This window comes from Triticum dicoccoides, chromosome 1B (genome assembly GCF_002162155.2).
Source record: "Triticum dicoccoides isolate Atlit2015 ecotype Zavitan chromosome 1B, WEW_v2.0, whole genome shotgun sequence".
Lineage (NCBI taxonomy): Eukaryota > Viridiplantae > Streptophyta > Magnoliopsida > Poales > Poaceae > Triticum > Triticum dicoccoides.
The window spans coordinates 495,574,831-495,587,015 of NC_041381.1; positions in this window are offsets into that span (position 1 = coordinate 495,574,831).

A 12,185-nucleotide genomic window follows, 5' to 3' on the forward strand; every position below is an offset into this window, starting at 1 on the left:
CGTTACTGCCACGCTACGACCGGGGTGACTCTCCGCCTACATACTGCCTTCTAATTTGGTGGATGGCATTTGGGCCCGCGCGCTGCATGGCCCGCATGTCGGTGAACAAAAGTATAACGGCATTCAGTAGATGGAGACATTTCAATGACCTAGGAGGAGCCAGAAGCGGTAGAGTGTCTCCACTGTACTAGTAGTAATTGTTTTTCTGGGTAGTTGTAGAGTGTCCCCACTGTACTAGTAGTAATTGTTTCTCTAGGCCCAAGACAAAACAGCCCATCCACACTAGTAAATAGTAAAATCAATTCTAAAGCCCTATATTTATTGAATGAGAGGCGCTACCCACACCCAGCACACCGGCCCCCCAAAAAACCTGGGTGCTCTTCTTCCTCCTCGCTCCCACCCACCTCACGTCAGCTCACTCCACTCGTACCCCCAAATTCCTCACCTCACTCCTACAGAAAACCCCAGCTCCCCTTCTTCCTCACTTCTACAGAAAAAACCTCAGCTCCCCTTCTTCTTCACTCGCACTACAACTTGGCTCGTCATTCGTTACTCTGCTCAAATCCATCAGCGCGACGTGATGCCCTCGAGGAAAATGGAGTCGGCTGAACCCAACGCCAAGAAGATGAGGCTCCCGCCAGCGGTGACGCCTGTTGTAGATCCCGCACCCGGCAGTGTGGAGAGAAGCGGCGACCCCGCCCCCACTGGATCCCAGGAACCAGTAGAATCTCGGGTGGACCGCATCAGCGATCTCCTGGACGCCGTCCTTGGGGAGATCATCTCGCTTCTCCCCACCAAGGATTGCAGCCGCACCCAAGTCCTCTCAATTTGGTGGCGCCCTCTATGGTGCGCCGTGCCCCTTAATCTCGACTATCGTCAGCTATCTCTCTTCAATGATTTTGAAATCCCCAGAGCCATCATCTCCTCCCACAAGGGCTTCGTTCAAAGCCTCTGCATCCCGTCATGCTACCTAAGCAAGCAAACCATGCCCTGCACGGTGGACGCCTGGCTGAAATCCCCTGAATTCACAGAACTACAGCTGCTTGAGTTCTACTATTCCCCTAGAAATCACATACCACATACCGAACGCCATGAACTTGTGCCCTCAGCACCGATGTCCATCTCGCGGTTTTCCTCCTCTCTCCACACCGCCACCTTTGCATTGTGCTACCTACCAGACAATCTGGTACTAAAGCTTCGACTCCCATTTCACATGAAACTTTCACTTGTGCGGGTTCGTATATCGGAGGCCTCATTGCACATCATCATGCACTCTAGTTGCCCTGCCCTGGAGTGCTTGGTGCTTGTTTTCACAGTTAGAATCGGTTGTCTCCAAATAAAGTCGTCTAACCTTGTAAGAATTGGAATATCTTTTGACGGTAGGCAGCTCATCATCCAAGATGCCCCTTCACTTCAAAGGTTGATCCTTGATTCTAGTTATTCACCATTGCAAATAACCATCCTCTCTGCGCCTAAACTGGAGACCTTGGGTGTAATACATGATCTCTGTGCTCATTTCAATATGGTGTTTGGCTCCACAGTTCTTCAGGTACTTTATATTATCATCTACACTTGTAACCATAAGCTGCATTTTAAATCTCTGCCCATAAGTTATATTTCATCTTGGAGTACACATTTTGTACTAATATTATGTTCTATGCTCAATGAAGAGTTTCTCCATGGATGGCCTGTCAATGGTGCTAGATTCTATCAAGATCTTATATATCCAAATGATTAGTTTTGATCTGAACAAGATTATTGGCTTGCTGCAATGCTTTCCATGTCTGGAGAAGTTGTATATAAAGGTGATAATTTCACACGCACATTGGAAGCCCGCATATAGTGTACTAGAATTAACCGTTTAGCTGTTGCTCTTTCGACACTCTTTTTTAGACCTTAAATGTTTTCAATCTTCATGTCTATTTAGGCAAAAAGACGGGGTAAGAAAGTTATAACCATTCGGTGGATTCGTAAGCATCGGTATTTTCTCACTTCTCATGAGATTCGATTGAAGACAATAGCACTAGAACGATATGTAGCCAACCGTGCTAACACTAGATTTGTCACATTCTTCCTGCTGAATAATCCATCAGGCTTAAGTTTATCAGCAGCATGGTTTTGACGGATGGGTATGTCGAAGAGCAAAAAAAGGAGTTTCAGGTGGGCAAAAGAGCATCTGAACATGTCGGGCTTCTATTTACAACATATTGTGGTCATAATCCAGTAAATTTTACGACCCAGGATGTTCATTCTATGGACCTGACCGATCCATTTGACTGTGACTGACAAAAACAATGCTGGAGTTAGATGTTGTTGCCCTTTTCAACCTGGATTTTCTTGTAAACCTGATGAACAATTAACCCTCGTGCTTTTGTACAGTTTGTAAGCTAGAGTTAGATGTTCCTGCCCTTTTCAACTCGGTTGTGACTGTCATATTTTCTTTGAAACAAGGCATGGCTTGCCATTTGTTTAATTTAGAGTGAAATATTGTAACAAATCCCAACCAAGGGACATAACATCACTCTCGCTGGCTGCTTGAGCTCACTGTGCATCACAGAAGCCAGGTGATTAGCCCCCACCAGCACCCACAAACTTATTTCGAACTAGCACATCAAATGGGCTATAAATTTTCATAGGAAAGGTTGCATGACCATGACAGATTTTGATTCTAACATTTGGACTCGCGAGGAAATAGCCTAGCCAGTCAACAAACGATTCTGCCTACCAGCCGTTGGATTGACATCCAACATCTGTCGTGTATCTTCTATCTCTTGTTTTCTTCCTCCAGGCGCCCAAACCGAACCACCCCATCGGTTCCGCCTGCTCCTGCATCCCTTGGCTGGCTATGCCTCCGCCGCCCTACTGTATGTACCCTCCAACGTTGGCCAGTCCCTCCCTCTATTACCCCACACGTGATGTTATTCTCTGGCGACGTCAGCCCCAACACGCACCCGCACCCGAACCTGTCAACCCTCGTACTCCCCTCCGCCTGCGACTGGATCGGCGCATCTTCCACGGCTCCTATTCGTTCCATCCGAGGCCTCGCCGTTGTCCTCCGCCTTGTGGCCTTGGTTCGCTCGCCGTGCGCGGTGCGCCGCCCTCTTGCGTTGTCAACATCGTCAACAACTGAGAGGAACAAGGAGATGACTATACGTGGAGAGGATGACAGTAGGGACCCACCAGCGTCATGGAAGTACGCAAGCAAGTGCCTCTGTATTACAAGCCCAAAAATATGGTTCCTCCTAATGGTTGGAAATCTTGGGCTCACGCCATTGTCAACGTAGTCAATAAATGAGAGAATTACACTACGAGCGGCTGACACCAAGGACCCAGCAGGTCGCGCAGTATTTTTTGTGAGGAACAAGCAGTTGTTATTTATACTAGTTTTACTGACGGATCAGGGTAACAACGGGGCTGTGCGGGGGGCGTGGCCCGTCTAGCCAGGGTTTTATTTATGTTTACCACATCATGAGCCCAGTTGTGTTTTTTTCTTGCTGAAAATGGCTAGGCTAGTTCTGTTTTTTTAAAGGAATACCCAAACAAGGCCTACTTGCTTTATCAGCCTTGCTGGGCTGTAAATCTTTCAAGACGAGGAGAGTTTCATTCGGTTTGCCTAGAAATGGGTTGTACATTTTTAAAACACATCAGACCGGGAATTAGTTTCAATTTTTTCATTACAAGATTTTAAATTCCATTGATTTTTATGCGTGGACAATTATTTGGATGTTATATTTATATAAATTATTTTTCAAAATAGTTTGAATGTGAATCAATATTTCTGGATTAGAAATAGTTGACCGCACCGAAATATGAAAAATTTCGTATACTTTTTAACTGTGGCCACAATATGGGGTGTAATGCTAACAAAAAGAAGATGGGCTCCAAAAAATTTCTTAAGAATTGGCAAATGGGCTGTACATTATTAGAAATAATGGCAGATGGGTTGTCTGCTGTTTTCCACAGATTTGAGGCTGACTTGTGCGCCTACTACAGGTTGACGCGTATGCTTTCATAAAAAAAGGTTGATGCACACGCAACGCCCTATCAACTTAGTCAACACACGAGAGAAGTGATTGTTGGATGTCCATCCAACGGCTGTCGTGCTTCTTCAATCTTTGCTCTTCATGCTCCAGCCGCTCAAATAAGCGCCGGCTGGACTGCCTGCTCCCTCCTCCCCGTGGTCGGCTATGCTGCCGCGCAGGCCTCACCGCCCCATCGTACTCCCATCATTGACCTAGCCATCCCTCTACTGACCTACACCTGCTGTTATTCTCTGGCGACGGCAGACGAACCAGTAAACCCTCGTATAGTCGTACTCCTCTCCGTGTGGGCATCCACTGCCGCATCTTCCCCGGCTCCGCGTCGTCCCCTTCCTAGGCCTCGCCGTCGTCCACCGCCTGGTGCTCTCGGCATGGCATGGTCAATGTGGTCAACGACCGACTTCCATCAGAAGAGTACTGTACGTGGAGAGGCTGACAGCTAGGTCCACGACGGCCGCAAGGAAGTGCCTCCTTATTACGCGCAAAATAATATTCCTCCACCTGACAGCGGGGAACCACCGGATGGGCAACCGTATTTCATGAAAAAAAACGTTTTCCCCCTAACTGATGGGACCTACCAGCTACACCTTCGCATGCAAGGAAGTGTGTCCAGGCAAAAAACCGATTCACCAGCTGACAGCTGGGACCCACCAGCTACACCTTCTTATGCAAGGAAGTGCGTCCGAAAAACAAAAACGATTCACCCCTCTGACTGCTAGGAGCCACCAGCTACATCTTCACACGCAAGGAATTGCCTGACAGTCGGGACCCACCTGGTCGAAGCATATGTAGCATTGTCATTCCGGTCGCGAATGTGTATGTACATATTGGTGGATGTATGTTACACCCTAGCTAGTTATGCATTAGAGTGTTGCATCATGTTTACTCATTCATCAGAAACTTGAAATGGGGATGACAGAACCCCCAGTCCCCTCTGAAACCAACTAGGGTTTACTAAAATAATTTTTCAATGAACCTGAAATGCCCTTCTAAAATGTCCATCATTTTTGCCTTGGTTCAGAACCTCTGCCAAAAGTGGTGCACATTTTCCTAGGCCATCCTAGGGTTTTGAATTAAATCATAACTATTTGAATTTGGGCATTTAAAATTATATAAAATATTTAAATGCTCAAATATCTCCAAACTAAAATGTTTCATGTTGGAAATAATCCAACTATGGACCAGGAGTAGTTTGGTGATTTTTGGAGTTGCCTAGGTATTTTATTTAATTCAACAAAGTTGCTTTTATATTAAATAAAAACAGAAAACAGAAAAGAAAGGGGAAGACTTACCTGTGCGGCCCAGCCAGCTGGCAGGCCCAGCCAGCAACCGACCCAGCCCAGCACTGTAGCTCCCCGTCGTCTTCCTCCCCTCGCCCCGAAGCTGCTGCGTGCTCGCGCGCGCGCGGCCGCGCGGCCACCTCCTGCTTGCCGACGCCCTCCTGGCCGCGTGGACGACGCCCGCAGCCCGTCCCGATCCCCCCTGCTCTCTCTCACTCTCCCCGGCTCTCTCCTTCCTCTCCCTCACTCTCTCTCTCTCACGGCCGAAGCTCACCGTCGCCGTTCTTCGCCTTAGCCACCGTCTCCGACCACCCCTCGCTTCCCCGACCAGCTCAGAAGCTCCGCCTCGACTCCTTCTTCCTCCCCACCGCTCCACGGGTCCCCGGAAGCCCTGCATCGCCGCCACGTCGCCGTTCCCCTCTTCGGACTCTGACCACCGTCGCCGTCAAATTCGTCGTCTCCGACGCGTCCCCGAGCCCGCTTCGACGCCCACTGCAACCGCGGTGAGCTACGCCACCGTTTCCCCCTTCTCCCCTGCTCTCTCCCGACCCCTAGGCCCTAGCCCCACCGCGGCCGAAAGCTTCACGCCGCCGGCGATGTCGCCGTCGTGGCCACGATCGCCGTAGCGCCCAACCGAGCACGCCATCGTGCTCCACATCTCACTAGGAGCACGTAGCACGCTCCAACACCCCCCCTAACACCCTGCAACACCGTTCCCGTGCACGACCGAACCCCGGCCGCCGCAGCCGAGCTCGCCGCCGTCGACTCCGGCCACCCCGACCCCAACGGACTCCGCCAAGAGCCTCGGGTCGTCCTCAGCTTCACTCCGGTGGCCTCCGCGGTTCATTTGGTGGCCGAAACGACCAAAACCACTATCGCCGCCGCACTGATGGTCGCCGCCGGCCAGAACTCCGGTGAGCTGACATGGCCTAGTTAATTAGCCACTAAACCACCACCTACTGACGCTGACAAGTGGGCCCCAGGGCTTAGTCAAAGCTAACCAGCCCGGGTCAACACGGGATTAGCCCCTGTGTCACTGACGTGTGGACCCGACATGTCAGGTTTGACCCGAGCCAGCCCTGTTGACCTGCTGATGTCACTGTGACGTCAGGCTGACGCAGTAAATGATATTTCTGGATTTAAATTAAATCAGGAAATTCCAGAATATTAATTAAACTTCAAAAATTCATAACTTTTATTCTGTAACTCCAAATTGGACAAATTATATATGAAAAATGATCAAAAAAATCCAATCTATCCATCTGTACTATTTTCATGCATGATCCAACAAGTTAAATGGATGTTTTAATCAGAACAAGGAAAAGCACTTTAAAAGGCCATATTGAAATTGAAATTTGAATCTTTGATTCAAATTTGTTCAAACCCTTCTGGCTTTAGTTGCATTAGCCCAACACACTCATATTGCCATGTTTCATGCATGCATCATATTGTTGCACATTGTTTGGTGATGCCTGTGTATCGTTATCCTTTACGACAGGATCTGTCCCCGAGGAGTACCGTGACTACCCTAACGAAGAACCGTATCCGTGCATCGAACCATCAGGCAAGCAACCAACCATTTGATCATATCGATACAATCCCATGTTCTCGCTCCTGCTCTCTTTTACTGCATTAAGACAACGTGATTCAAACTGCTGTGTGCTACGGTAGTTGAACCCATTTCCTCTGCATGACCTGTCATTGCCACAGTAACTAGATGAAACCCACTAGCATGTGTAGGAGTTGATTGAGCCATATGTATGTGTTGTTCCTACCTTGCTATGCCTGCTATGCTTAGAGTCGTGTCAGGTCTGGTTCATCTGGGTGATGGGCTAGAGTGAAATGATTATGTCGGTAATGAGAGTGGTGTGGTGAACACGATTTGGTAAAGGTATCGATGAGAGGCCATGTAGGAGTACATGGTGGGTTGTTTCATTGAAGCCGACCTTAAGCACTGAGATCTGTATGTGTGATTTAAGAATCATCTACTACCATGCATTGGGCCCGAAACCAATGGACCCTCTCGGCTTCTTATTCACCCTAGTTCTCCGTCCAGGAGTTGCAAGTAGTTTCTGGTGTTTGTAGCCTACTGGAGGCCGTGGACAGCGCTGACCGTAGGGGTGGGCTGTGATGCGGTAGGTACGTGGCCGGGTGTACCGAATACCCGTTAGGTATCTCGGGAACCCTGTTCACATTGTTCGGGGCCGTATGGGAAACCTCGGCCGGACTCCCTGCGGATGGAACCTGAATAGGCGATAAACCTGGACTGGAGGCTTAGGTGATTAGGTAGGTCGTGGCCGACACCCACGTTGGGCTTCCGCTTGAAGGTTGCCGAGTACATGTCGTGTAAACGACGATAAGTGGTGAGAGCGTGTATGAAGAAGTACACCCCTGCAGGGTTAACATGATCTATTCGAATAGCCGCGTCCGCGGTAAAGGACTACTTGGTTGCCTATACAGTTCATAGACAAGTAAATGGAAACTACTAAAAGCCTCAAGATAAGAGTGAGTGCCGAGGATGGCTCTTCCGTAGGAAGACGGAGGTGGATCCTCGGTGGTGTATTGAAGTGGTGAGTAGTGGACTCGTGTGCGCAAAACCATTTCAAGTTGGAGTATCGTAGGATAGCCTAGCCAAGAGTCAAAGCTGGCTTGCTGCAATAACTCCACCAACCCTTCTTGATAACATGCATGTATGTAGGATCTGATGTAAGACTTGTTGAGTACCCTTGTACTCATGTTGCTACAATTTACATTTTTTTTTACAGAAGACGCTGCAACCCCTTCTGATGGGTTCTATGTAGATGTTGACATCAACGAGTAGGCTAAAGACCCAGGTGGTGACCCTGAGCTTGTGAAGGACCACGTAGTATAGCTAGGCTTTCCAAGCCTCTTTTATTTTACTAGTTGTCTGTACTCAGACAAGTTACTTCCGCTGCTGGTTTGTATGACTGTATGACTTGTATGCTGGGTCGTGAGACCCGTACCTTTGTGTATGTTATGTATGGCTCCCTGAGCCCTAAATAAAGTACTTGTGTCGTAGAGTCATGTTGTGATGCTTCGTTGTATTTGCACATATTGAGCATATTGTGTGTATGATTGAAATGCTTGGTATGTGTGGGATCTGACTATCTAGTTGTTTATCTTTAGTAGCCTCTCTTACCGGGAAATGTCTCCTAGTGTTACCGCTGAGCCATGGTAGCTTGCTACTGCTCTGGAACACTTAGGCTGGCCGGCATGTGTCCTTCTTCGTTCCTGTGTCTGTCCCTTCGGGGAAATGTCACGCTTTGAGTACCGGAGTCCTGTTAGCCCGCTACAGCCCGGTTTACCGGAGTCCTGCTAGCCCAGTGCTACAGCCCGGACCCACTTGCTGATGACCGACACGTTCGAAGCTGGGTCATGGATGCCTGTCCCTGTAAGTCTGTGCCACTTTGGGTTTACGACTAGTCATGTCAGCCCGGGCTCTTTATCATATGGATGCTAGCGACACTTTCATATACGCGAGCCAAAAGGCGCAAACGGTCCCGGGAAAAGGTAAGACGACACCCGTGGAGATACCGTGCATGAGGCCGCAAAGTGATATGGGGTGTTACCAGCTAGATCGATGTGACATCGAGTCGGGGTCCTGACAGCGTTGGCATCAGAGCAGGACTGCCTGTAGGTTCTCCAAGCCAAACTGGTCGATGTTGAGTCTAGAAATTCTTTAGTTATATGTAGGGGAATTGTTTGTGGGTTGGAACGTAAGGCTCTTTTTACTCCTTATACCTTATGACTTTCTGATCTGAGTCAGTCCATTCTTCCACCGGGGGTTAAGGAATTAGGATCTACTCTCTCTATCAGGATCACGTGTTACTAATCAGTAGTACCTTATAAGTTTGATGGTTACAAGCCTAGTTCAGTTCTACTACCACATTATGTTGTTAGAATGGTTCCAGAACTTTGATATGATGATGTTGGGTGTGTACGAAATCCTTTGTCAAAAGTCTCAATATCCTTTTTGAGCATTTACAACTGTTATGCTGCCGAAATTTTGCTAGAAATTCTAATGCCTTGCATTATGATTATGCTTTCAGATGGCCACTCGCGACCTCAATCAAGTGGTTCGCCTAACTCGATGCCTAGATGTACCCGGCCATACTGCTAAGTTGGTCAGGGTAATGACTGAGGCTGGATACCGCTGGTATCCTGAGTACACGGTCGAAGAGCAATTCCGAGATTTTAATCAAAGCCAGTATCTCTGCACTGTCAGGATATTTCCATCTTATCCTGGATCCACTGAGCCTCTTCACTGCTCCTATGGACTCGGGGTTACTATCGAGATGGCTGTGCAGGATGCCGCCTACTCTATGATGACCATTATGCGAGTCAGATCTGGTTTATTTCGGGACTCTGACTTCCGGTATATGCCAGGATCACTTCCGGGAGCACAAGGATATCTCCAAGCTATTTATGTTGACTCCACTCAGGAGGATTCACGGACTCGCACCACTGCTGAGATGCTCGAGGATAAGGACCGTGAAAATCGGGCCTTAAGGTTAGAGCTCTTCAATACCCGTGCCGATCACTGGGCCACTTTGACTCGGTTCGCACCGGCGGTGCAAGCTGGATATTCGGATATGCGCGATCTCTATCCTGTGAGATCTGCTCTGCCGGACGTGATGGTTTGGCGTGATGTAGGAGGCATCACCCCACTTCGCGGTCCCCGCAGGCCACCGTTTGTTGGTCCAAGGCCTCATCCTAGCCCCTATGGTCCACAAGCTCCGCGAGATCGTCTGTTTCCGGATGAACATGTTGAGCTTCCAGGCTATGGAGGTGACTTTTATGAGGACTACTACGGATCGGTCTGAGTTAGGGGTAGCATCACTAGTTCGCACTAGCTGTGTCATCTATCGTTCCGCGTGACTCGTGGGATATGTCCTAGTTTGTACTCTTTCCGGAGGTGTAGAAAATAATGTATAGGAGCTTGGAATGCCTCTGATGAGATGTAATCCTTTTCTCACCATAATAGTACTTTGTTTGGTCTTGTACTAAACCTTGTATGGTGTGCATGACGATGGAATAAAGAAGCAGTTTCTGTATCTACCATGTCATACGGATGATCATCTTGCATTTCGAGTTATTCCTTACCTTATGTATCCTATGTCGGAATTTTACCATCCTGACTAAATCATTGTCTTGTCTACCTAGGATGGTCAACACGCGCGCTAATCCTGCTTCCCAAGAGCAGGCCGAAGGCAGTGAAGCCAGGAATGAAAATCTGCCTCATCCTCCTTCACTAGCCGAGGTGATGATGGAAGCTGAGAGAAACAAGCGGGAGACAAACCGTTTGTTGGAGCGTATAGAACAGAATACAGCACACCATCAGAGGGCTAACGTGGTATCACTCAGTGATTTTATCAAATTGCATCCACCCACGTTCCACCACTCCGTCGAGCCTCTCGACGCTGATGACTGGCTTCGCAGTATCTCTCACAAGCTGCGTTCCGCGTTGGTAGCGGAGGCTGACAAGGTCACCTTTGCCGCATATCATCTTGAAGGCCCCGCCAGTCTATGGTGGGAGAATTATGGAGCCATGCGCCCAGCGGGCCATGTCACCACTTGGGCTGAGTTCAGTGAGGCTTTCCGTGAACATCACATTCCGGAGGGTCTCATGGACCGTAAACGTGAAGAATTTTGCAGTTTCACCCAAGGCCGACTTTCTGTGGATGCCTATAGCAGAGAGTTTGGTAATCTCGCACGATATGCAACTGAGGAAGTTTCTACTGACGCCAAGAAGCAAGCAAGGTTCCGAAAGGGCCTTAGCCCTGAGCTTCGCCGCGACCTCCGTCTGCATGAGTGCACATCTTTTTTGAAACTTGTCAACAAAGCCATCAGTGCTGAAACTGGTCAGACTGATTATGATGCAACACGCAAGCATGGACGTGATATGGGTTCCTCATCCGTTGCTGGTCCTCAGAAACGCCGCGTGTGGGTACCCAATACCGCCCTGCCACCCAGGTTCACACCGAGGCCATCTTTCCAGGCGCCTCGCCCTGTTCAACAGTCTGCACCGGCCAAGCCCTATGGGGGTCCATCCAATAATGCTCCTCCACGTACCAGTTTCGTGACTTGTTTCAAGTGTGGGGAATCTGGTCATTATATGCGCGAGTGTCCCCAGACCAACCCCAATCAATCTGCTAAAGCTGTTGGCCGTGGCAAGCCGACAGGGAAGGTGTTCCATGCCAAACCGGTCACCGCTTCACGTGGCCATGTCAACTGTATCTCTGCCGAAGAAGCTCAAGAGGACCCCAACGTCGTTCTCGGTACGCTTCTTGTTAATTGCCACCCGGCATCCGTTCTTTTCGATACAGGAGCCTCTCATTCTTTTATATCTGAAAGTTATGCCCGTTTGCATAACGTTGCATTCTGTGACTTGCCATCCACTATGGAAATCTCTACCCCTGGGTCTAGATGGCAGACCTCTAGGGTAAGTTATGGAAATGAGATCCAAGTCGACAGACTTGTTTTCCTTGCATCCTTGATAGCCCTTAAATCTTCGGATATTAATATCATTTTGGGTATGGACTGGATGTCAGCTCATCAAGCCAAAATTGATTGCTTCTCTAGGACTGTTCAACTCACCCATCCTTCGGGGAAGATAGTCAATGTCTTGACCCGAATAGCCAAGCGACAATTATATTCTCTGAACGCCAGCCCTTTGCCAGACCTTGAGGACGTTCCGGTAGTCCGTGACTTCCCGGATGTCTTTCCAGAGGAATTGCCAGGTGTTCCACCTGACAGGGATGTTGAGTTCGTAATAGATCTCATTCCAGGAACCGTTCCGATTGCTAGAAGACCCTATAAGATGGCACCCTTAGAACTAGCCGAG